At 38.0% G+C, this 24,952-nt stretch overlaps 1 protein-coding gene across 1 annotated transcript in view; it reads right to left on the reverse strand.

Annotated features, from left to right (window-relative positions):
- Positions 1 to 24,952, reverse strand: part of TAFA1 (TAFA chemokine like family member 1) — a gene marked incomplete at both ends in the record, with an annotated part of 491,339 nt that overhangs the window by 374,103 nt on the left and 92,284 nt on the right. The gene's annotated exons all lie outside the window — the stretch shown is intronic.

The following is a 24,952-nucleotide window of genomic DNA, read 5'->3' on the forward strand; positions in this document are numbered from 1 at the left end:
ATGGTAGCACAAGAGGTTCAGAAACAATCAAGGTGACAATTCTAGTAAGTGGCAGGAAAATGTTCAGCATAGGGTCTCACAAATAACAGGTAATCAAACCTATTCATGGGTTGGGGGGGGAAAGTTGGTGATAAAACCCCTTTCCCCACTAAGAACCATTTCCCCACTAAGAACCTTTCCCCACTAATGCACCATCCAGAAGGAGTGCAGAGCGTTCAAGATGACTGAAGATGAAAGGGTATGATTCTTGATTTTAAAATGCAGTATTTTAATCTGGAAGAGGTTTCTGGAGGAGGAAATTTGTTCTGATACTCTAGCAAAAGAGCATCATACTCAGCCACCTCTGAAAAAGGCCCTGTGCTCTTCCTTCAAAGCTTTAGGATCCCATCACCTTTCTAAGCAATGAGCAAAGAGCAATGGGCTCCAAATTAGCTGCTATTTTTTTGAATCAATTCTGATGACTAATGTCAAACACTATTGTCTCCAAATTACCCTCCCACCTAAGATTTGAATAGACAGATGATGAGATAGGCTGGAACCGAGAGTGCTTTCACTCATGTCTACTATGTGTTATTTGCTGCAATTTGAGATGCAAAAGTGAAACTGAGTCCAAGGTACCGAAGAAAAGTAGTGTAGGCTGACACCTAGTATTAGGGAGGACTTCTTTAGAATTGCATTTGTGCTGGGTGTGGTGCGTAAACAATGAATCTTGGAACACTGGAAAAATAAAAAATAAAAAATAAAAGAATTGCACATGCATTACTTCATTTCGTCCTGACAACCAACCCATGTGTTAAGTATCATTATTATCCCTATTTGCACATAAGAAAACATGAGCTGTATGTCTAAGGTCATATACAGTGAGCAAGCAGAAGAGCCAGCCATTGATGAAGAGCTCATACTCTTAACCACTACGTGGTGAGTTTCCTATGTTGATGTGAGTTGAGCTAGAATAGGAGATGAGGGCAGATAAGAAGAGGGTTGCTCCTGATTGAAAGGGATTCCTATACCAGATTCCAGGCATTATCAAAATGCCTAAGTCAGGTCTAGCATAACTGTAGGAGCCGAAGATTTTCGTTTTATTTTATTTGTTTTGTTGTTGTTGTTGTTGTTGTTGTTGTTTTTAAGATGTTCTGGTCATGAAGAAATTATCAAGGCCCAAGAAACTTTCTAGTTCCAATTATAATTAGCATCTCCATAGATCTAGTTTAAGAAAGAAAAAGAAGCTGAGAAAAGACCACAGACTCTGTCTTTATCATAACAAGACTTCATTGTACCCAGAGTGAATGACTACTTCCCCATAACATTGTCTCCCACTGAATTCCTGGCAAATTCTGCAGAGAAAAGCAATGCTTACGGTACATTATTGCTTTGGTGTTTCAGGGGGAATTATTCATCCCCACGTATTATTGAAATGGTGTTTACTTTACAGAACCAATCCCCAACTCTAATTTCCAGTGGTGGGTATTTCTCCTCTTGCTGCTATTTAAATGCGCAATTAATTTCTCAGGTTAATCGACCTGGTATTTGGTATGTCAACGTTTGCATGTATTAACATAAATAAATATATTGAATGATAGATGTAACAACGTAGTAGAAATTCATTTCCCAATGGAACTCATTAACAATTAAAATACATCGGTGGTTTCCAGAATTCTAACGGTATACCAGTGCAATTCCCAAAGATAGGACAAATACAATATGGTTCTACATGGTCACACTCAAGGGCACTAAGTCACAGAGCAGAGGAATTTTCACATACTGGTTCATTCAGAATTTCCTCCTTGGGTGGATGGCATTTACAGGCTCAATTCAAGCAGTCCTGGCAACTTCCAGCAATGTCTAACATACCTAACTGAACCTGAAAAAAATTTGCAATGATTCAGTACTGGACGAAATGTCACCTCACCATTATGGAAACCAATTATTGGTAATAACCACAGTAGAACAATTACCAATATTACCGCATGTACGCCATAGAGTTTGTAGTGTGGGCTTTCTACTGGGCAGGAAAGCACAGTCCTACGTCCTACTGCTGTTGTTACTTACAAAAAAGCTGTAATGTGGGAGATGGTTTACAAGATTTAAAATCAAACTCTGTCTGGCTGAATGCAATCTGATGGGACATTCGCTCCTTCATTTAATCATAAAATTGAAGAACAATGAAACACAGAAGATTTGGAAGGGAAAGAAAAGCAAGATATTTATATAAAATAAAGTGACTGCTTAAGGGTTTTTGTTTATTTTGTTCTGTTTCTTTCTGCTCATAGGAGTCTCTTAACATATTCCAGGTGAAAAGATAGATCTTCCTACAAAAGACTCTTATTTCTAGACCCTGAGAAGCAAGTTTAGAAAACAACAAACCCCTGACATAATGGAAAAATCATTCTGGCGCTTTTTCACTCTTCTCTTTTGAAAACTTCTCTCCTTGAAAACGCTATTGTGAGATTTTCCCCTCAGCCAAATCCTCAGGGCCTTGAGTGGCTGACGGCAGTCCTTAATGAACAGGTGAAAAGCCTAATGACAGCATCTTGTGAAATTTCAGCAAACCACTGGGCCAAAACTTAGTAGCAACAGAGATACAAATTAATCGATCCAAACCATATCTCATCAGGATGCTCACTGATGGAAGAGAGAATCCAACATACCAGGTGATTTGTAATTACTCCTTTTTTGATTTGTATCCATCCAAGAAGGAGACAAATTGAGAAAAAGAAAAAAAAAATCCTTTGCTTTTGCCCCTCGTGTCTGTTGTTCTCGCCACACCCTTTCTCCATTTAGGAACTCAAAACAGATATATTTCATTTCCTTCCCAACGTGCTCATTTTCAAAAGAGAGACATAATGAATGCAGTCTGTGAATGGGGTTGCCATGGAGAAGCTGTTCCAGGTAAAGAATAGTCACTACAGAAAAATGGCATGTAGCTTGTCAGCAAAATGCTGCAGCAGCCCCAGAGGGATCATAATTTCTGCCCCCAATAATCTAAATACAGCACGATTTGATTCTGTGGGTCTTCAGGAAAGGCTCTGTCCTTTTGTGGGTGTGCCTTGCTTTACAGAGGAGCTGAGTCCCAGTTATTTGGATTTAAATCAAAGTGCACTTCAAAAGCACGCAGACACTGTCGCATTTAATAGAACCCTAACAAAAATCCTTTGTTTAAAGACTTTTCCTCTCATAAATAAGGTTTCAATGTATTGGGTTTACTGATAGCTGGGTAGACCCATAGAATTCTAACTCCTGACCTCTCCCACTGTGAAGAAAATAAAGGTCCATCATGAGCTGCCTTCATTTTCTATCTTCTCTCATTCCTGAAAAAAAGCAACAGCCCAAATCAGAGGAATATATACAAGTTCATCTTTCTGAAGTCCAGGCTTTTTCTCTGCTGGTTAAAAATTACTTAAAGACTGTGCAAGTAAATTGAGTTTCCTTTATCAGACATCAACATAACAGCCCAGGTTTCAATGAAAGGAAGTCTATTTATATGCACAAGATATACACAAATACCCTAAATATGCATGAAACATACGTCTGTCATACCTACAGTTACATAAATGTAAAGTGGAAAGAGAATCTTGATATTTTGAAAGGAATGAAGAAACAGTGGTTGTGACTCAATAAGACAGGTTTAAATAAATAAATATGGCTATTCAGCAAGCCCACACAGTCTAATCCTTCAGGAATCGGCTTCCAGCTTTGAGCATGCAACAAATACCACTGACATTTCTTAAGTGTCTATTACGTTCCAAGCACAAGGCCAGATCCTTTATATTCATAGCTGTGCTTGATCCTCAAAGTAATTCCATGGTGGTTTACAAGCAAGAACGTGGTTTAGAGTGGCAGAGCCACTTGCCAAAGCCTATTCTTCCAGACTGTAGCCAAGCTGAGGGTTTGAACCTGGGTGTTGTAGACTCTTGCAGACTCTGTTTCATCCTTTTTGCTGCCTGAAAATCAGGAAATGCCAAAATTCAAATGCAGGACCTCAGCCATGCAAAGCATGTGTCCATCATGGAGTACTGGGACAATATCAGAGGAGAAATGACAGGATTTGTTCGGCCAGGGCTAGGTACCCTGGTGATGTATTATGGCAGACATGGCTCAATCACTGTACAGAATCCATTCTCCCCGCCTCTTTACTAACAAGTGGCAACCTGCCCCTGCTAAACCAGCGCACTCGCAAGGCTCCTGTACAGATGTGTGTGGCCAGGGAGATGTAATCAAAAGCTTTGGGTAAGGTTTTCTGCAAAGCTTTTTAAAAGGGTCTTACTTGGCTGGCGTGTGTCTTTTTCCCCTTTCGCCTGCCTTGCCTTGACTTGCTGCCTAGACGTCCATCCAATGGCTGAAAGGCAGGTGAAACAAAGTCATAATCACAGAGCAACTCAAAAGACAGAAACCTGGGCTCAGTAACTTCGCATACCTGTAGACAGTGATTCTTCAAGTCCTAGTGTCCTGTTAGTAAAAGAAACTTACCTCTATCTTATTTCAGCCACTTTTATTTAGGGCTTCTGTTATACAAAGTCAAAGTTGGCCCCAATTAAAACCTCCACGGCATCAGAATAAGAAAGGAAAAGGAATCAGAATTCATAGCCTTGTCTTCCCAATATGATGATAATCTCCTGGAGGTTGGAGAGCCTGCCTCTTACCTCTCCTTTCATGTCTCTCCCAATGCCCAGAACTTCTCTAGATAAACAGCAGAGTCTACAGTCGCTTGCTTACTTAAACCGTAGATATTTTAGAAGAGCCAAGAAGGAAGGACTAACTTTTTGGGTGTCACTTAAAAAAAAAAAAGTTAAACCCAATTTAAACACTTTAACTATTAAAAATAGACTCTGGATAGATTCCAGCCGGCCACGGACACTGACAACAGTTCCAACTGTTCCTCAACCTGGAAAAAACAACAACCCATAATTCAACTTGCCTCCCTACAAAGGAAGTATGTGGATATTTAAATGACGATTGGCAAAGAAATGACTTTTTACACATACATGCATGCACACCCGTGCGCATGCACACCCGTGCACACACACACACACACACACACAATCAGAGGTCCTCGCAGAAACTCATTCCATTCAAAGTCTGAATGCAACTTGAGTGTTGAACTTCCGATTTACCTCCCTCCTTCCTCTACAGCAGTAACAGTGTCCTTGTTCCCTTTTAGTTCATTGGCTCTATTTGCTTTTGAAATCTCCAAATTCCTCTCTACCCCAGTACCGAGTTTGCATTGTGCTTTCCTCTTTCCCATTCTGGAAGGCTTTCCTTTACCACAGTATAACCTTCTCCAAAGCCATAGTTCACCCACTGGTAAGTGAGTAAAAGAATAGAATCTCATCTGGTTGTTGGGTAGATTCTATGAGGTTATCGATGAACAAGAATTGGCATAGAATCAGCTTCATGAGATATACTCAGTCAGTAAATATTGGTGGCCTTGGTTGTATCAGAAATCAGTTCCACAGAGACAGTCATTTTAGCCTTCCCTTTCCTCCAATCAAGCAATCAATCAGTTAGTAATTTTCTTTCCAGTCGTCATCCTTGTCATCATCATTGCTCTGGTCATTTCAACTAATTTCCACTCCTATTCTGAGGTCCAGTCCCAATCCTACACTCTCCAAGGGTCCAGTCCTACCACTATGACATCAGAAATATCTCCATCCTTTGTCATCCCATCTAGGCCCTGGGACTCTAAAACCCGAACTTGAGCCACAACGCCACAGCGATGTTAAGGCATGAGCTTGAATGCTGAAGGTTTTCTACAGCCCAACTGCATGCAGTAAGACCCCCAAACCCAAACCCAACTCAGTCTTCTCAATAGCTGAGACCTGTCCTTGCTCTTTATGGATTTGACAGCCCACAGCAACAGCTAAAAAGTTTGCTTAATCTGCCTCAGAGCAGCACTATTAAGTACGGCAGCAGATTGAAGAAAGGCAGCAGCATGACGGTGAGAAGTCTAAAAATAAAAATAAAGATGCAGGAATGGTGAGACGTGAAGACAATTAACCTACGCTCTTCTTCCGGGGAGAACAGAGGCAACTAATTGGCCAGCTCAAATAGTTCTGACAGTCACCTTAGAGCCAGACTCTCCTTTCTGGGATGAGTGTGTGTCCAGGGATGATTATAGAGAGATGACATTACACATCACCCAGAGTGTGGGAGAATGTGGGATCTCCCAAGAGGAACTATAACAGAGTCACTGATGAGTAAAAATAGATAAATAGCCACCACTTCATGATGGTTTCAAAGAACACACGTGTAATCAGTCACATACAGTATAAGTAATCACCTTGAGATACCATAACTCACCAATTCATTCATTCCACATGGATTGATTTCCAAAACAAAACAAAACAAATATCTAGATCTAGATCTAGATCTATATTTTAAAAAATTTATTTACGTATTTGAGAGAGAGAGCGAGCGCAGGCACATGGGGGAGGGGCAGAGGGAGAGAGAAAGAGAGAGAGAATTTCAAACAGATTCCCTGCTGAGTGTGGATGCCAGTGTGGGGCTTCATCTCATGACCCCGAGATCAGGACACAAGCTGAAACCAAGAGTTGGACGCTTAACAGATTGTATCTCCCTAAAATATTTATTAAAAGCCCATCATGTGCCATGCATAATACAGATACTAAGGATAAAATGGTGAACAGAAAGGGAAGATCTCTACCTTCATGGACTTGCCTTTTATCGGGAGAGGTTGACATCAAACAAGTCAACAAATGGATGTACAAAAACATAACTGTGTTATGAAGGAAAAAAGGGCAATGGGCTAGAAGTGGTCTGGAGAGGGGACAGGGAGGGTTTTACAGCAAAGTAATATTTGGGCTGAATATTCAGGATGAGAAGCAACCATTTCTGCAAAGATCTAGTGTAGAGAGTCTTTTAGGCAAAAGGAACAGAGATGCAAAGTTCTTGTGGCAGAAAAGAACTCAATGTGCTAGAGGAAGAGAAATATGACTAGATAGAGAAACTGAGATAAGAGAGGTTGAAGTGGATAGGAGCCAGATAAGAAGAGCTTTGGAGGCCGGAGTATAAACTTTGGGTTTTACTCTAAGCAAAAGGAAGGTTTTAGAGCATTGTAAGGGAGAGTACCATGCTCTTGGCTTGTAGTCAATGCAACAAGAAAAACAGGGAGACTAGTTAAGAGGCTGCTGTGGGGGACTGCATGGTTCAGATGAATGGAAATAGGTGGGAGGATTTGAGCTGATATTGGAGAAAGAACCACTTGTGCCTTTTGCCCAAAGGCTCTTCACTGCCCCAAATGTTAGCAGCAAGCTGTTCAAGTGCCTGAAATTTCTGGAATTAAATAATTTAGAATGATAATGGGTTATATTCAAAACTAATTCAAGATAGAGATTTTAGATCATTTGCTTCCAGATTTAGCTTCCTGAATGCACAGTTGCTTTGCTGAAGGCCAACTCTTTAACCTGAGGTGCAGTGGGTTCTATATTCCAGGGCAATGTGTGGTCTGGCTACCTGGCAGAGTTACTGTGAGAAATTGGTTAACGAATCATAAATAAAGTCCTTGAGCCTCCATGCCAGTATTTCCCATACTCTAAAAAGCATGAAAAATAAAAAAAAATAAAAAAAAAATAAAAAGCATGAAAATAAGCAATGCATAATCAAATACAGGTATAGGCTTTTATATTGCAGAACTTATCAGAGCATTTAATGATTACTGGGTGTGTTAGCTGCCAATATTACACTGTATTTCTCAAAATTATTTCAAGAAAGAATTTCTTTTTTCTTTCAGAACACCTGGTTGCAACTACCATGGAACCCTGTTTGACAAACACTGTATTATAAAGATGTAAACAGGGGCACCTGGGTGGCTCAGTGGGTTAAATCCTCTGCCTTCAGCTCAGGTCATGATCCCAGGGTCCTGGGATCAAGCCCCACATCGGGCTCTATGCTCAGCGGGAAGCCTGCTTCCCCCTCTCTCTCTGCCTGCATCTCTGCCTACTTGTGATCTCTGTCAAATAAATAAATAAAAATTAAAAAAAAAAAATAAAGATGTAAACAAAACCTATTACTGAGACACCAGGAGACCTTTTAAAATTCAGAATCTTCAAGCAAAGAGAATATATTTCACACTTATAATTATCAGTGCTTTGGAGAAGAATTATGAGTTTACGGAGCCAGCATCTTTACCCAGGTACCAAAAATATAAGGTATTGTTCACGTAATAAAAAGAAAAGAGATGCTTATGTAAGACATTTTAGAAATTCAATGTTCCTTAATCCATAGAAGAAACCTGTAAAATACCCATTTTGATCCCCATTTAACAGAGGAGAGAACTGGGATTGGAGAAGTTGAGTGACCTGCATCAGTTCATCTAACTGATGTGTAACCAACTTGTGTTCTTCTAACTATTATACCAATGACTCATTAAAAAAAAAAAAATTATGTGCATATAGTTGACATACAATGTCACAGTAGCTTCAGGTGTATGACATAGTGATTCAATTTCTCTATACCTTATGCTCTGCTCACTACAAGTGTAACTACCATCTATCATCATAAAACTTTATCGCAGTACCATTGACTATATTCCCCATGCTGTGCCTTTTATTCCCTGGGACTTATTCATTCCACAACAGACTGGTGTGGCTTCTGTTCTAATTATATCCACAAGGAGCAGCAGAGAGCAGGGCAAGACAGTCAAGGGATTTAAATCCTGGCTTTCCCAGTTACCAACTGTGTGATGTTAGGCAAGTCACTTAACTTCTCTGAGCGCTGGCTAACTCATCTGCACCAGACAGATAATAACAATGCCCCCCCATCCACTTTAGGTTTGTTTTGAGGATAAAATGGGACAAAGAAGTACTTAGTTCAGCTCCTGGCATGTTAGGAGTCCTTATTAAATGTTGTCCTTGCTTATCAGTTTGTATAGTATGGTGTGTATAACTTGGGACTTATAAGGGGGCAAAGACCCCCTAAGGGGATGTTTGGTACCAAAGATGAAGAAAACCTTCACCCTTTTCAGAGTTTTGATAAACAAGATTTATTCTGATGTCAAAGTCAAGGTTTAAGTGACAAAGCACAAAAGCTGCATGTTTTCACTTAATCCAGGGAGACTTTTTTTTTTTTTCTTTTAACAAATCAGCTTTGAGTAAAAGACTAGTATTTTTTTCTGGGATTACTCAGATTGGAGTTAACTCATGGAGCCTGAGCAATAGGAGGAAAACTGGAATCCTAGTGAGGGACAAAGACTTAACTCCGGATGTCTAAATGTTTCTCAAGACATTGCTCTACATACCACAGATTTCCTCTTCATGGAGTGTGCCCACATAATAACAGGTGGGGACAAGCATGGGGAAAACAGATCCTGAGAACATGATAGGTGTTCAGGAATGATATTTGTGCATGTGTGAGGAAAGGGTCTGTTCTGATTATGAAAAAAGCCACTAATCTAAAATCACACCTATTTTGTCTTCATTAAATCTATAAGAAACCAGTTTTTGACCTTTAAAACACCATATAATCTTGTTCACAGTCCCCCTGTGAGTTCTTGTCTAGTTAACAAAATTGTTGCCTGGTTGACAAAGTTATGGCTGAAGTCCTGCCTCTTAGCCATTAACTTTAGGATCTGAGCACAGTTTTTCTATTCATTACAGTCTTAAGTCCCTTAGCAGTAAGATACAGGGTCTTGCTTAGAATTGAATTTGGATGGTCTCATATCCTGATGAGTTTAAATTGGAACACAGGATGTTAGATTAGTATAATGACTATGGGGAATAAAGTGTCTGGAGTCAGCTCATCTGAGTTAGTGTCTTAGCTCTACTACTTACTGTGAACTCTCTAAACCTGTTTCTTCAGCTTTAATATCATCATCATCATCATCATCATCATCTCAACCCTATGTCAGTAAGTGATTACGAGCATTAAGGAAAGTACAGTGCCTGGACCATAAACACTAGCTATCATTATTGTCACTACCATCATCATCACCACCATCACCATCATCACCATCACCATCTATCAGCAGCACCATCATCATTAACACCATCATCAATCACCACCATCACCATGACCATCATCATCATCTCCACCACAAGTATTAATAACAGCAGCAACAATGTCATAGTCTACCCAAACCCATCAACCTAATTTCTTCAAGATCTACTTAAATTTTTATCTTCTTCTTGAATCAGACATCTGTCAGTTCTCCCAAGTCCATTTTACTTATGTTTATGTTTTTCACATTCCAAATAAAAGCAGTTTTAAACCTAGTAAGAAGTTAATCAAAAGCCATTGTGGCAGCTAGCTGAAGTCTTTAACATCTCCCAGTTTTTCTTCTTTTAGGTAGTTTAATTCAAATGTTCTGCCCTTCATCCATTTTCTGTCCCTCATGCACTGACAAGGCCCTTAATATTTTCTTATTCATCACTAAATAAGACTCACTAGCTTTTAAAAAGCTATCTGTAAAGACCTCCTCTTCTTTAGTGTCCAGACTCAGGACCTCCAGGTATACGATTGCTGAATTTTGCTTGTGGTCTGATCCAGCAAAACTCAGTTAATAAAGTTCATTCATGAGTTTTCAGTTTATATTAATTGTTCTTGCAGTGAAGCCCTGTGGTACTCATTCTATGTTTTCAGGTGAGGTAGCAATATCCTTATTCTAAACCAATATCCAAAAACACTGAGTTCATCAGATTCTGCGGATCACACCTCTAAAACTCAAATCTTCCCCTTTTAGAAAGGCGAAAGTATGAGCCTATCATATTGAAGAGTTCACAGCAACTTCTCTTATGTTATGAAACAGGAACATGACCGCACAGTGAAGAAATTTCCGCATTTTCAAGTCAGCCTGGGAGGACTGCTGCATGTCACTATTGTTAGTGAATGAGGTGTGGAGTCAAATGAACCGCCATCTGACTTGATAGACCTCAGACTATAATCATACCAGGATGTATTCTTGACTATGCATTTGATCTATAAGCTCTCTCTAGCAATTCATCCTTCTCTGTTATTCCAGCCAGGAGCAGGATCCATAACACAAAACTGGTGGATATTTGCTGATATGTAAAACATGTGTATCTCTAGAAATACATTTTTTTTTGAAAACAGATAACCATCGAATTTGCCATTTATTTTCCTTCAGGATTACAGGGGAGAATGGCACACTCACCAAGACTAAAGGTAGAGGTAACCAGGCAAGACATGAGGGCCCTCCAAGGAGAGTTCTGACAACCTGTTGCCGTGTTGCTGGTACAGCATTTAGTAAAGAAAATTGAGCAGTGCACAACGAATCTGTTCATTACCAAGGTCTAAGAAGCATGTTTATTTATTTGTTCACTGATTGAGTCATTCAATAGCATTGGCTGAGTGCCTAGGGTGTGCTAGGCGCTAGGAGCTCAACAGTGAAAAAAAGAAATGGAATTTACTGGAGATTGGCACAATGACACTGGCTTTGGCATTAGGGTTTTAGGACAGCATATGTGTCTCAGCTTAGTTCCCAGAAATCAGAACCTGAGATAAGGACTTATTTGCAGGTAGTTTATTGTGAAAGTAATTCTGTGAGACAAGAACAAGGGGGAAAGGAGAGTGATACAATAAAAGAGCAAGTCAGATATCAGGGTGTGTTTTGAAGGTCTCTGCTGTAGGCCATAAGGGCTGCTGAGAATCCTCTGGGGCCTCTGAGAAGTGCACAGAACACTCTCCAGAACTGTCCAGCACCCTCTAGAATTGTCCAGCAGCAGGGTTGGAAGGCTGCTGTGTTTACCTATCAGTCCCTATCCCCATTGGCTAAAGGGTTGTTTGGGGACTACCCTTACATACAGGCTGAGTGGTCTCCCTCAGTGATGGAGAAGACCTTGAAGCAGAAAGTAGGAAGACAGTGGAATGCACCTGAGGCAGAGGCTGCCAGGGTGAAGGGAATCTGAGCCCCCAAGTCACCGTCCACCACAGCTGGGGCTACAGTGATGGGTAATCTGGGGAAATGCAACATGGGACACCTAAACCCAGGGACTGCCATTCTTTTAAGAAACATTTAATGAGGGCCTGCTTCACTGACTGGCCCTTTGTTAGGATCCCTCTGTGAACTTAAAAAGCCAAGCGGCTTCCACATCTCAAATTATACACATCTTCAGGCAGGAACCATGTCTCCTTAGCACATTTCGAACATCTTTCAGACCACTGCCACAGACCAAATAAATTGCTTAGGTGAGGAGATTCTCTCTCTCTTTCGCTTTTTAAAGATTTTATTTATTTATTTGACACAGAGAAAGAAAGATCACAAGTAGGCAGAGCAGCAGGCAGAGACAGAGAGAGAAGCAGGCTCCCTGTTGAGCAGAGAGCCTGAAGCGGGGCTAGATCTCAGGACCCTGAGATCATGACCTGAGCTGAAGACAGAGGCTTAACCCACTGAGCCACCCAGATGCCCCTCACTGTCTCTTTTTAAAACATATTAAATGTTCATTTTCCAAAACAATAACAAAATAAGGTAGTAATAATTATAATAGCAACAACGACAAAAAACAACAACCCCCCCCCCCCCACAAAACTCAAAAGACCAATAGCAGTACAAATGATTCTCTCTGGGTACTAGGCTCTAAGTGCTTTGCATATATCGTCTCTTTCAATCTTCACACTAACTCTATGATACAGGATGATTATTATTATTACTGTTATTATTATCCCCATTATATAGATGAAGTGAGTAAAGTCATGAAGAGGTTACAAGATATGCCCAGGGTGAAATAGCCAGGGAGAAGCAAGGCAAAGATTCAAATGCACGCAGTCCAATTTCACTCTGTCCTTACTACATCATTCTGTTTCTCTAAGCCTAGTGGAAAACCCGAGCATTTTCCCTCATTCCAATCATCTGCATCCTTTTCATATCTATGTCTTGTATATAGTCAAGTGCATTCAGAGATCATAAAAGCTTCAGTCAATGCCTGGTGGAGGCAGACTTTGTTTCTATTCTAGAACTGAAAAGAAATACAGAGCTCATCCACTAAGACCCCAACCTCAACCCATCACCCTTTACCTTTACCCCCTTACTTTTACTGACAGATGCCCCAAGAGAGCAAAAGCTCCATTCCTTTGGGTACTGATCTACCGTAGCTGGCTAGCGATAGAGCAGGTTCCAGAACCCCTGTTTAGTGAAGGTGCTAGGAGCGCAGACTCTGAATTCAGACTGCCTGAGTTTGAATCCTGACTCTCGTAAGTTCTCCAAAGCATTGGTTTTCTTACCTACAATATAGGCATGATAACAATGCCTAATGTACTAGATAATATTTGTAAATTCTGTAGCATAGTCTCTTAAACATGGAAAGCATTGGCTATTACCATTACTTCCTCCACTGCAATATAACCCTTTATGAAAGGAGCCCATGTTCTTAACTTCAAGAGTTGTGACTCCTTTTAAAAGTACATGAGGCTATGAACAGACTTCCCTCACAAATTCACATATATACATAATTTTATAGACAGTCTCAGAGACATCACAACCTGCTAAGCATCCCCATGGGCCACATAGGGATATCTCTAGGCAGGCCCTGTGAAGGTATCTCCCATATTAGCCAGTCTGCAGGAAATCTTACCCAATGAAGTGTTTCAGAAAGCATAGAGGGCCGGAGGCTATATCAACTGCTAAGCACAGTAGGAACAGAAAGAAAAAAAAAATAAAGAAGCATGACTGCTTTTTTTAGCCCCTACTAATTATAAAACCCCTATTACCATTGAGTGGTGAAGCTTATAGCCAGACAATTAAAATTTTAATTAATTAAGCTAAAGGCAACATTAACTTATTGCAGGAAAAAAAAAAAAAACCCTCTATGCATGGTGATTAACATAGGTCAGCAAATCAGCAAATATTGCAAGGATTCCAGACTCCTGACCCTCACACTTGACTTGTCCAATAGTCTGATGTTAGGAAATTGTGTCAAAGCCCAAGGGAGCTCAAGGATAGGGATTCCTAAAGTTTCCAGTGAATCAAAGACACTTAAAAAAACAAACAAAAAAAGTATTATTCTTCATTAGAGAGTAAAAGTTGTATAAATACTCTCATAGCATAGTTGGTTAAAAAAGCAAAGGTAACCCAGTATCAATAAAAATAAAAATACAAAATAAATACACACACACAAAAAAGCAAAGGTAACAATATCAATACAAATAACCACTCATTATTAAATCTACAGCTAAATTTTAGGTGAACAACTATTTAGAATAATTCCAGTCGAAACACTGTCATGTCAGTTGGTTATTAAACCGACCCCAGACCATGTTACTGTTTTAATTGAGAAGAGATGAATTCATGCCGAATCAAATACGTTCAACTATTTAATTAAAACTATTATCAAGAACAGACCTCTGCCATTTCAGACAAGTGAAGAAGCTTTGCCAGGCCTGGAGGTCCCACTGCAGACCTGAGCATCCACCATATTGTTTTGGGCATTATGATAGGAAAAATTCTGTGTTATCTTAGACAGGACCCCTCGAAGGGGGTTCTATGCAAATTGTGCAAGAAGAAATGACTATTTTCCCTTTTGCCCTTTAGAGTCCTTCATTCATCTCTTCCTATCAGACAACATCTCCCTCAGGCACTCTGGGAAATATTTAAAGGAAGGACAGCCTTTGGCAAACCTTTCAATGATCTACTAAAGGCAGCAGCCCACTCTTTCTTTGCTTCTTGTCAACACTATTCCCCAGTGAGTACCTCTTACCTTCTTAACTTTTCTGCACTTAAAATGCATCTAGGCATCGAAGGAAGTGAACCTGAAAATGAGCATGATGGAGAGTTGCCAGGGGAGAGAAATAACACATTTTCCAATGGCAAGAGGAAACTCTTATGTGAGAGCTGTCTGGGGTGGTGAGGGAAGGACAGAGGGGAGGAAAGGAGGAAGGAAGGAATCTACCCAAGTATTTTTGAAAAAGAAGCTTCCAAACCACATTATTTTCTTTACTGCTATTTTCAGTGGGTCAGCCCCCACTACCCAGTTAGTCATGAAATTTCAATGAGTCATAAAAACATATATATATATATATATATATATATATATATATATGCCACAAAGTAAGTTAAGGTGAAAAAAAGCAACTGAAGTCTTAATATAAAAATAAATAAATTTCTCATTTATTTCAAGTTCTGCTTATGGAATTTTAAGCAACTTGCTTTTTCCAGGCTTTGCATTTTACAATGAACACATAAAATATGCCAATAGCAAACTACTAGGTTTATCTTGACATTGGTTTTCATCAGAACATAGTCCTAAATTCATATTTAACTCATTTTCTCTCCTCATACAGGAGTAAGTGTTCCTGTCATGTGGATTGCTTCAGCTGCACATCATGTTTAGCTCCATATAATCTTTTCATTATTTTATTGTCATCTCATTTATGATTCCATTCCAACCTGCACTTCTCCTGGGACATATGTGATTATTTAATCTTTTATAACTTACATTACATAGAAGACAGAACTCCCTCTGGGCCAGTGTATTTATAAATATGATTAGGGGCACCTGGGTGCTCAGTCCGTTAAGCATCTGCCTTTGGCTCAGGTCATGATCCCAGGGTCGTGAGATCGAGCCCCATATCAGATGTTGGACTCCCTGCTCAGTGGGGAGTCTGCTTCTCCCTCTTCTTCTGCCCCTTCCCATGCTTGTATTTTGTTCTCACAAAAATACATTAAATCCTTTTAAATATGACGAAATCTATACATTAAAAGGAAGACGCCCTCCCCCTCCCCCCAGTTATAGGTGTCATTGCCTTGGAGGAGATGAAAGACTGGCTGTATAATTGAACAAGAAATTCTCAAAATCATTAGGAAAGTTGAATTATACAGAAAACCTCAGAACTAAATAATATAAATGTATTTATTTATTATTTATTATTATATACTATATATAAATAATATACTATATTATTTATATATAATATATAATTATATATACTATATACTACATTATATATACTATATATAATATATACTATATATACTATATTATTTATATATAATATATAATTATATTTTATATAGAAAATATATGTGAAATAAATATAAATAATATAAAGAGACAGTAAAAGCATCAGAAAAATTGGACTTTGGAGTTTGACAAAGTGAACTTTGAAGCCCAGAGACATGACTTATTAGTAGACCTCAGCATTCTTCTTTATAAAATGAAGATACAAAGAATACCTACTTCATGAGATAGACATGAATATAAAGGGACTGTATGCCTAAGAGCTTAGCAAAGTACTTGGCACATACCAAGCGCTATAGAAATATGAGCTGGTATTATCAATAGATACAAAGGACTAAAATACTGTTGTAAGCATCCTGCAATTAATATACTATGCTTCCAAATGATGACTGCCTACAAAATTCATATCAAGAATCATACTGAAGTTTCTGGAAGGAAGGAAGGATACTCTGTTTTTAAGTCATAGTTGTTTGTTACTACAAATCACAGTGTTTTGGGGTGCCTGGGTGGCTCAGTCAGTTAAGCATCTGCCTTCAGCTCAGTCATGATCCTGGGGTTCTGAGATTGAGCCCTGGGTCAGGGCTTACAGCTCAGCAGGGAGCTTGCTTCTCCCTCTCCTCCCTGCTTGTTCTCTCTGTCTCTCTCTCTCTCTCTCTCTCGCTACTTCTGCCTCTCTCTCTCAAATAAATAAATAAAATCTTTGAAGAAGAAGAAAAAAAATCACAGTGTTTGTATTTTAATTGATCTAGATGACAAAGGTATGATATTGAACACAGCAATAAATTATGTCCATTTATATTAGGATTTTTATATTCAACCATGAGCAGTGCTTCATTTTGGGAGAATTGGAAAACAAATGGTTATTGAATTAGGAACACCACGGAGAACTTAGTATCCCAGCTGGTTCATTCACACTCCAGACACATACTGTTCTTATTCAATTACAGCCTGTACATTCAGTTCAATAGTGTTCTTCAAAAACCTTGTTAGAACTTTAGATTTCTTGGAACACCAAAAATAAGCTTGAATATGTGAAAGATCCACTGACACAGAATAATGAGTTCTGAGGGTTTTTAAAAACAGAGGAAAATATTCTTATTTCCTCTCTATCATTTAATAATTACTTAGCCAGAATGTCCTGAGTGAGGGATGAATATATATGTAATGTCATTATTCACATTCTGTACCTATATTCATATACAAAGTTTGAAAATTCTAAATCAAATTGTGTCCCATGAATAATTAGGATGAGATGCATTATAAAAAGCATTTTTTCAGCCCATATTGAAATATTATTAGCAAGGGTACTAAAATATACTTTTCTTTATTAAGACTTGGAGAAATTTACATCCTGGCTTGTCATCCCAATACTGCTGACTCAGTAATGGGAAATAGCTAAGACAAAAAAAAAAAAAAAAAAAAAAAAAGGAAGCTAGTGGAAGAAAGAGACACTATTTACTCCATGAAGGATCTCAATGAACTATCAATCCAAGCTACATATACAGCTCTTCAATTTAATTAACTTTTCAGTGACGTCTGGGTGGCTCAGTTGGTTGAGTGTCCAACTCTTGATTTTGGCTTGATTCATGATCTGAGGGTCCTGGGATCAATCCTCATGTTGGGCTCTCCAGTGAGCATGCAGCACCCCCCTCCCTACTGCTCACACTCTCTCTTTCTGTCTAAAAAAGGAAAAAAAAATGACTTTTCAAGCATTTGACAATAAAAAATGGAGCCAGACCCTCATATTCCTAAAGTTGACAGGTACTTGAGAAAAGTATATTAACTCTTAGTACTTCATATAATCCTTCTTATTCTCTTAGGGGAACTGAGTTCCTTGAGGATATCTTTTATGATGACTTTTAGAATAATTACCCACAAAGAGTCATGGAAAAACAAATTTCTTCCATGAGTTTTCGTAAAAGCACAAGCCCACAATAAACACCTGCCACACAGAAACATGAAGATGGACAGTAGTATCTTCAAATGGCCCATTACCCAAAAGTTGTAAACTTAACCTCAGGTAAAATGAGGCCAATGTCATCTCTGTAATTCTTCCTAGGATAAACAGATCTAGACATAAATGTCAAGGCTGTGGAGACATTGTGAAAAGTGACTTGTAAAATTTGCAAGAAAAAAAAAAATAGGGGCCATTTGAATATTCTCCAGTCAGCCCCTGGGGTTAAGGATATCACAAGTCTCTTAAAAGAAGAATGGATTGAAAACTCCTACCAGATATTTACATATGGGTCTCCTTTTTCCCTTTCTTTTAACCTCTAACTATAGCATTCTTAACTGTTCTTTATAGGACTGCAAGAAACTATGCATATTAAACTATATGGGTGACCCTGAATAACCAAAACAATGTTGAAAAGAAGGACAAATCTGATGTTTCACACTTTCTGATTTCAAAACTTATTACAAAGCTACAGTAATCAAAACATTTTGGTACTGGCATAAAGTCAGACACATAAACCAATGGTGTAAAATACAGAGCCTAGAAATACTCTTGCATATGTGGTCAAATGATTTTTTACAAGGTTGCCAAGATTTTATGATGTACAAAGGAAAATCTCTTCAACAAATAATGTTGGGGAAACTGGATATCCACATGCAAAAGAATGAAGTTTGGTCCTAACCATATACCATATATAAAAATTAAGTCAAAGTTTATCAGACCTAAACATACAAGCTAAAAACACAAAACCCTTAGAAGAAAACCCAAGGGAAAGTCTTCTTGATATTGTATTTGGCAATGATTTCTTGGATATGACACCAAAAGCACAGGAAACAAAAGTAAAAATAGATAAATTAGACTGCATAAAAATGATAAATTGTGTATCAAAAGACATAGTCAATAGTGTGAAGGCAACCAACAGAACAAGAGAAAATATTTATGACTTATATATCAGATAAGGAGTTAATATCCAAAATATCTCAAGAACTCCTACTACTCAACAACAGAAAAACAACTCAATTAATAAATGGGCAAAAGACTTGAGTAGATATCACCCATTCATGAGAAGGGACACCAGCGGCCAAAGAGCACATGAAAACATGCCCAACATCACTATGCATTAGGAAAATGCAAATCAAATCCACGCTGAGATATGATTTCACATCCATTAGAATGGTTACGATTTTTTTTTAAAGACAGAATATAGCAAGTATTGGCAAGAGAAATTAGAACCCTTGTGTACTGTTGCTGGGAAGGCAAAGTATAATCATTATGGAAAACGACATGGCTGTTCTTTGTAAAATTAAAAATGGAATACCATATTACCCAGCAATTCCACTTTCTGAGTATAATATACCTAAAAGAATTGAAAGAAAGGTCTCAAAAGAGATCTTTGTACAAACATGTTCATATCCACATTTTTCGTAAAGGCAAAAGGTGGAAGCAACCCAAGGATCCATTGGCAGATGAATGCATAAACAAAATGTGGTACAAACCCACAATGGAATATTATTCAGCTTAAAAAGGAAGGAAATTCTGACACATGCTACAACATAAATGAATGCTGAAGACATTATGCTAAGTGAAATAAGGCATTGGCAAAAAGACACTGTGTAATTCTACTGATATGAAGTACAGAGAACAGTCTACCTCATAGAAACAGAAAGTAGATGATGGTTGCCAGGGACTGGGGGAAAGGGGAATACTGAATTGTTGGTGGTGGTACAGAGTTTCAGTTTGGAAAGATGAAAAAGTTCTGGAGACTGGTTGCACGGCAATGTGAATATACTTAACTCGGCAGAAAGCACACTTAAAAATGATTAGGATGGTCCATTTTACGTAATATGCCTTTTTTATCACTATTAGAAAGAAAACCCTGATAAGTCAAAAGGAAAAATCAAAGTTAGTTCTGACTACATGAAATTTTCATTATGAAGTAATGAAAACCATTAAAACTGAACCCTAACACTAAACAGTGATCCCACTATATTTCCTGTTCTCAAGTTTTGTATTTTTAAAGCTATAGAATTATAAGGAACTATAAACATCAAGTAACCTAGCTTTTTTGAGTTACTAAAGAAGAAACTGAGCGATACAAACTTGGAGAATGGGTCTACTGCCCAAGTTTATAAATATGGGATTACAAACTTAGAAACCAGTCCACTATACTTTCTGTTAACTATCTATTAAAAGGTAATGTACTTCCATACCTGAATTCTGATAACCTATCATTAAATCCCACTGGGGGTTACAACAAATCATACTATCTACTCTAATATACGACATTCCATTCTTACTAACTTGGCTTTTCATTAAACGCATAATATTATGGTCACTTTTCTGAGAATGAGAGAGAGCTGGAACAAATCTCATATACGTAATCAATGTGCTCTTGAGAAGTTGTGTTAAAGTTGATTCACATAGTCCCAAATCTCACTGTACTTTAGCATAACCAAAACCCCAGAGTGGCTCCAAGAGAAACAAAGGAAGGAAGTTTCCAAAGAGAGACCACAGTACAATGAAACAATTAATTACAGGTAACATTCAAAAAAGAAACTTATCTGGGTAAAAGAGAGATTCTTAGAGACACTAATAAGTGATTATTTCATTCATTTAATAATCAACAATTATGGAGAACACACTATTTTGTAGCTACTGTTCTAGAGCAGGGATTAGCTACTGTTTCTGAAAAGGAGTTGATAGTAAATATTTCAGCTTTTGTAGGCCAGTCTGTCTCCAACTCATCAACCCTGCCACTGTAGCATGAAGGCAGCTATGGATAATATGTAAAACAATGGGCAGTGCTGTGCTCTAATGTGATTTTATTTGTGAAAAATATGCAGGTGGGTTGGATTTTACCCATAGCCATAGTTGCTAACTTCTGTTCTATATATTGGAAGATAATGTTGAAGTAAACCCAGAGGACTTGTTTTCATTAATGTTACATTCCAGTAGAGAAGCAAGGGGAAAATACACACACACACACACACACACACACACACATTTCAGATGATATAAAGTGACAGGAAGTTATTTATTTTTTTTTTTAAGACAAATTGTTCCAATATCTTCCAAACTAAAGGTTTTCCGATCTGGCAATTCAATAGATTGTCAGAAAAATTTGTCAAAATCTCAGACTATAAGGCTTCATTTGGGAAAATTTTTAGTTAGGTAAACCTCTAGGATAGAGCTTAAGGAGCATTGCTTTTTAAAAAGTTCTTCAGGTGAGACCTCTGCCAAACCACCCATGTTTCATGTAATAATTGGATTACTGTTAATATCATTAACAATGATAATATCATTGTTACTGTTAATATCATTGAGAGAAAAACAGAGAAATAATAAAGCTGAATCAATGTTCTAAAAATGAACTAGGTTTTTCAACACACAAAGGTCAACACACGTTTATAAGTAGCACGGCTATATAAGAAAGCTATACTCAGTTTACATTCTATGTAGGATATAAATTTCATGTTATTCCTTAACATTTCTCAAACTGACATTTTTTTTAAAAGATTTTATTTATTTATTTGACAGAGACAGAGATCACAAGTAGCCAGAGAAGCAGGCAGAGAGAGAGGGGGAAGTAGGCTCCCCACTGAGCAGAAAGCCTAATGCAGGGCTCGATCTCAGGACCCTGAGACCATGACCTGAGCCGAAGGCAGAGGCTTTAACCCACTGAATCACCCAGGTGCCCCATCAAACTGACATACTTTTATCAGAGGGTAGTATTATAGATCAATACCAGAGGGTAATATATCCCCAAAGTTTGTTTTTACCAAAAATATTTATGGTAACAATAGGACACATGTTACACAAGTATTACAAGCAATTCTGAATCATCCCCAGACAGACTCAACAGGCTTTGAATTACATAAATAATCTCCATGTCATAGAAAATGAGATTTGGAAATAGCACTTAGGAATAAACTGATAAGGCAGAGGCACCTCCTGATTTGCATCCTACTATGCTTTCTGCTGTCAAGCCTGTAAAACTGAGGGACAGGGACACACCTTCTGCATGGCTGAAGCCACCTACGAAGCAAGGAGCAAAGCCCTCAAAGGCGTGCATTAGCTCCTTCGAAACTTCAACCTGGTCCATCAGATGTCAGTTCTCACCAATTCTGGGCCTCATTATTTGGACTATGTGTCAACATTGCTGCACAACATTCTATTTTAACACTTAACATCATGGAATGCTAATAAAGGAGAACTTACAGCCATCTGGTCAACCAGCCTTCGCTTCAGAGACAAAGTAGTAGCGGTCATAGCAGGGGAACAGTTAGCAGGCTGGTTGGCTTATCAGCAACAAATTCACACAGCTATTTTTTTCCCCACAGCTGTTATTCTTGAACTCCCATAATGCCTCTCTGTCTCTTTAACATTTTCATTGTGAAATAAACATGCTTACGGCAAGTGCCTAAGTGCCCAAAACAAACATATAACAAACCTTCATGTAACCTTCACTTAGGCCAAGAAATAAAATTTTGCCAGGATTCCAGGAGGCTCCTGGCTACCCTCTGGCACTTACAATCTCCTTCCTCTCTGATAAATGTAACCATAATCCTGACTTTTACAGTTATGGACTTCTTGCTTTTCTTTATACTTTTATCTCAGGTAAGTTATGAATTATACTATAGTTTAGCTTTGCCTATTTCTGAGCTTTATGTTATAATATTACTATATTAATAATATACATTCTTTTATATTTTTGCCTAATATTCAACATATATGATTCATCATGTTGCTGTTTTTAATTGTAGTTTTTCTTCTTCATAATTGTATAATATATATCTGACTATATCACTATTTATCCATTTATAAACTGATGGATATTGGTTGTTTTCACTTTAAAACTATCATAAATAATGCTGATGTGAAAAGTTTTGTGTATGTCTCTTAGCATACAGATGCATATGTTTCTTTTAAATACATATCTAAAACTGAAATCGCTGATCCACAAGGTATTTGTATTTTCAGTTGTATTAGCTGATGCCAATCTGTTTATCAAAATATTTGTGTGATTTTACATTTCTACGAGAATCATATGAAAGTTAAAGTTAAAGTTCTTCCATGTCTTGGGGCGCCTGGGTGGCTCAGTAGGTTAAAGCCTCTGCCTTCAGCTCAGGTCATGATCCCAGGGTCCTGGGATAGAGACCTGCATTGAGAGAGAGCACAAGAGCAAGAGAAATTAAGAGAATGAGTCGGGGGAGAGACAGAGTGAGAACAGACTCCCTGTAGAGCAGGGAGCCCAATGTGGGACTTGATCCCAGGACCCTGGGATTACGACCTAATCTGAAGACAGATGCATAACCGCCTGAGCCACCAGGGTCCCCATATAGATACTCTTTTGAACAGTACCTGTTTGTCTGTTACCTATCTGTATCAGTCAATTGTTGCCGAGGTACAAATTATTCCATAACTTAATTATGTAAAACAAACTCAAAGAGGAAATTCTCAGCATTTAATCATTAAGTATAATATCTACCAGTGTTTTTGGTAAAGATAATGTATTAGATTACAGACATTCTCTTTTTGTTGTTTCCTAGCAGTTTTTTTTTTCCCCCTAAGATTTTATTTATTTATTTGACAGACAGAGATCACAAGTAGGCAGAGAAAGCAGGCAGAGAGAGAGGAGGAAGCAGGCTCCCTGCCGAGCAGAGAGACCAATGCTGGGCTGGATCCCAGGACCCTGGGGTCATGACCTGAGCCGAAGGCTGAGGCTTTAACCCACTGAGCCACCCAGGTGTCCCGAGTTTTTTAAACTACAGAATAACTTCGTTTTGTTAATTCTTCGCGTTAACTGAAATGTCCTCCCTCTTTTATTCTGTTAATGCAGTATTTTACGCTTAAAAATCAATCAATGTAAAGCAACTTTAAATTTCTGAATAAACTCTACAAAGCATGATATATCACTAGAATCAGTCTGCTAACATTTGTTTTTAATTTCTGCAACTATACTTATGCATGAGACTGCCCTACAATTTTTCTTTCTATAATTCCGTTTTTGGGTTTTGGTTGCTTATGTATACCTATTAAAATGAGCTGGAATTGTTTCAACTTTTTTATATTTTAAGATTTTTTTTTAAGATTATTGTTACTTGTTCCTCAAATGTTTGGTTGAATTGACAAAATAATCCAAACATCAAGTTTCCTTTTGGGAAGATTTTTTTTTTTTTTAACAGAGTGAATGTCTTTCATTGCTTTAGGACCATTCATACTTAGTATGAATATTTTGTGTCAGTTTTAAGTAACTATATTTCTATAGAAAATTTTCCATTTCTTTTACATTTATTTATTGGCATGATGTTCATAATATGTTCCTTAAATTTGCATCTGTAGGATTATTACAAGGTCCCCATTTTTCATCTTGATATTACTTCCTCCTTTAAAAATTAAGTTCACAAGAGATTTATTGATTTTATTAATCTTTTCAAAAAATGAACTTTGCACAAATATTCATTATTTTGTTTTGTATTTTATTAATGTCGTTTTCTTACTTTGGTATTTCTTTCCTTCTACTTTATTTGAATTTATTCTGCTCTCTCTCTCTCTCTCTTTTTTTAAGTTTTGAAATTTTGAAATTTTTCTACTATTCACCAGAAACCACTGATCAGTCATATGCCTCAGGAAAAGTTGCAATAAAAAGTATATTTGAAGAAACTTTCTCTTCAGATGCATCCATTGGAGACTACTCTTTTTTCTTTTTTTTTTTTTTTAAGATTTATTTATATATTTATTTGACAGATAGAGATCTCAAGTAGGCAGAGAGGCAAGCAGAGAGAAAGGGGGAAGCAGGCTCCCTGCCAAGCAGAGATCCCGATGTGGGGCTCGATCCCAGGACCCTGGGATCATGACCTGAGTCGAAGGCAGAGGCTTTAACCCACTGAGCCAGCCAGGCGCCCCAAGAGACTACTGTTTTTTCATATAAGCATCCTTATAAGCTGCATCTCACAACTTCTGATGCTAGTTTCATTATCATTCAAGTGAAAATATTTTCTAATTTCCATTATGACTTTTTTCTATGATCTATAGATTACCTAGGAGGGCACTGCTTAATTTTCAAATATTTGGG

The sequence above is a fragment of the Martes martes genome (assembly GCF_963455335.1).
Source record: "Martes martes genome assembly, chromosome: 1".
Classification (NCBI taxonomy): domain Eukaryota; kingdom Metazoa; phylum Chordata; class Mammalia; order Carnivora; family Mustelidae; genus Martes; species Martes martes.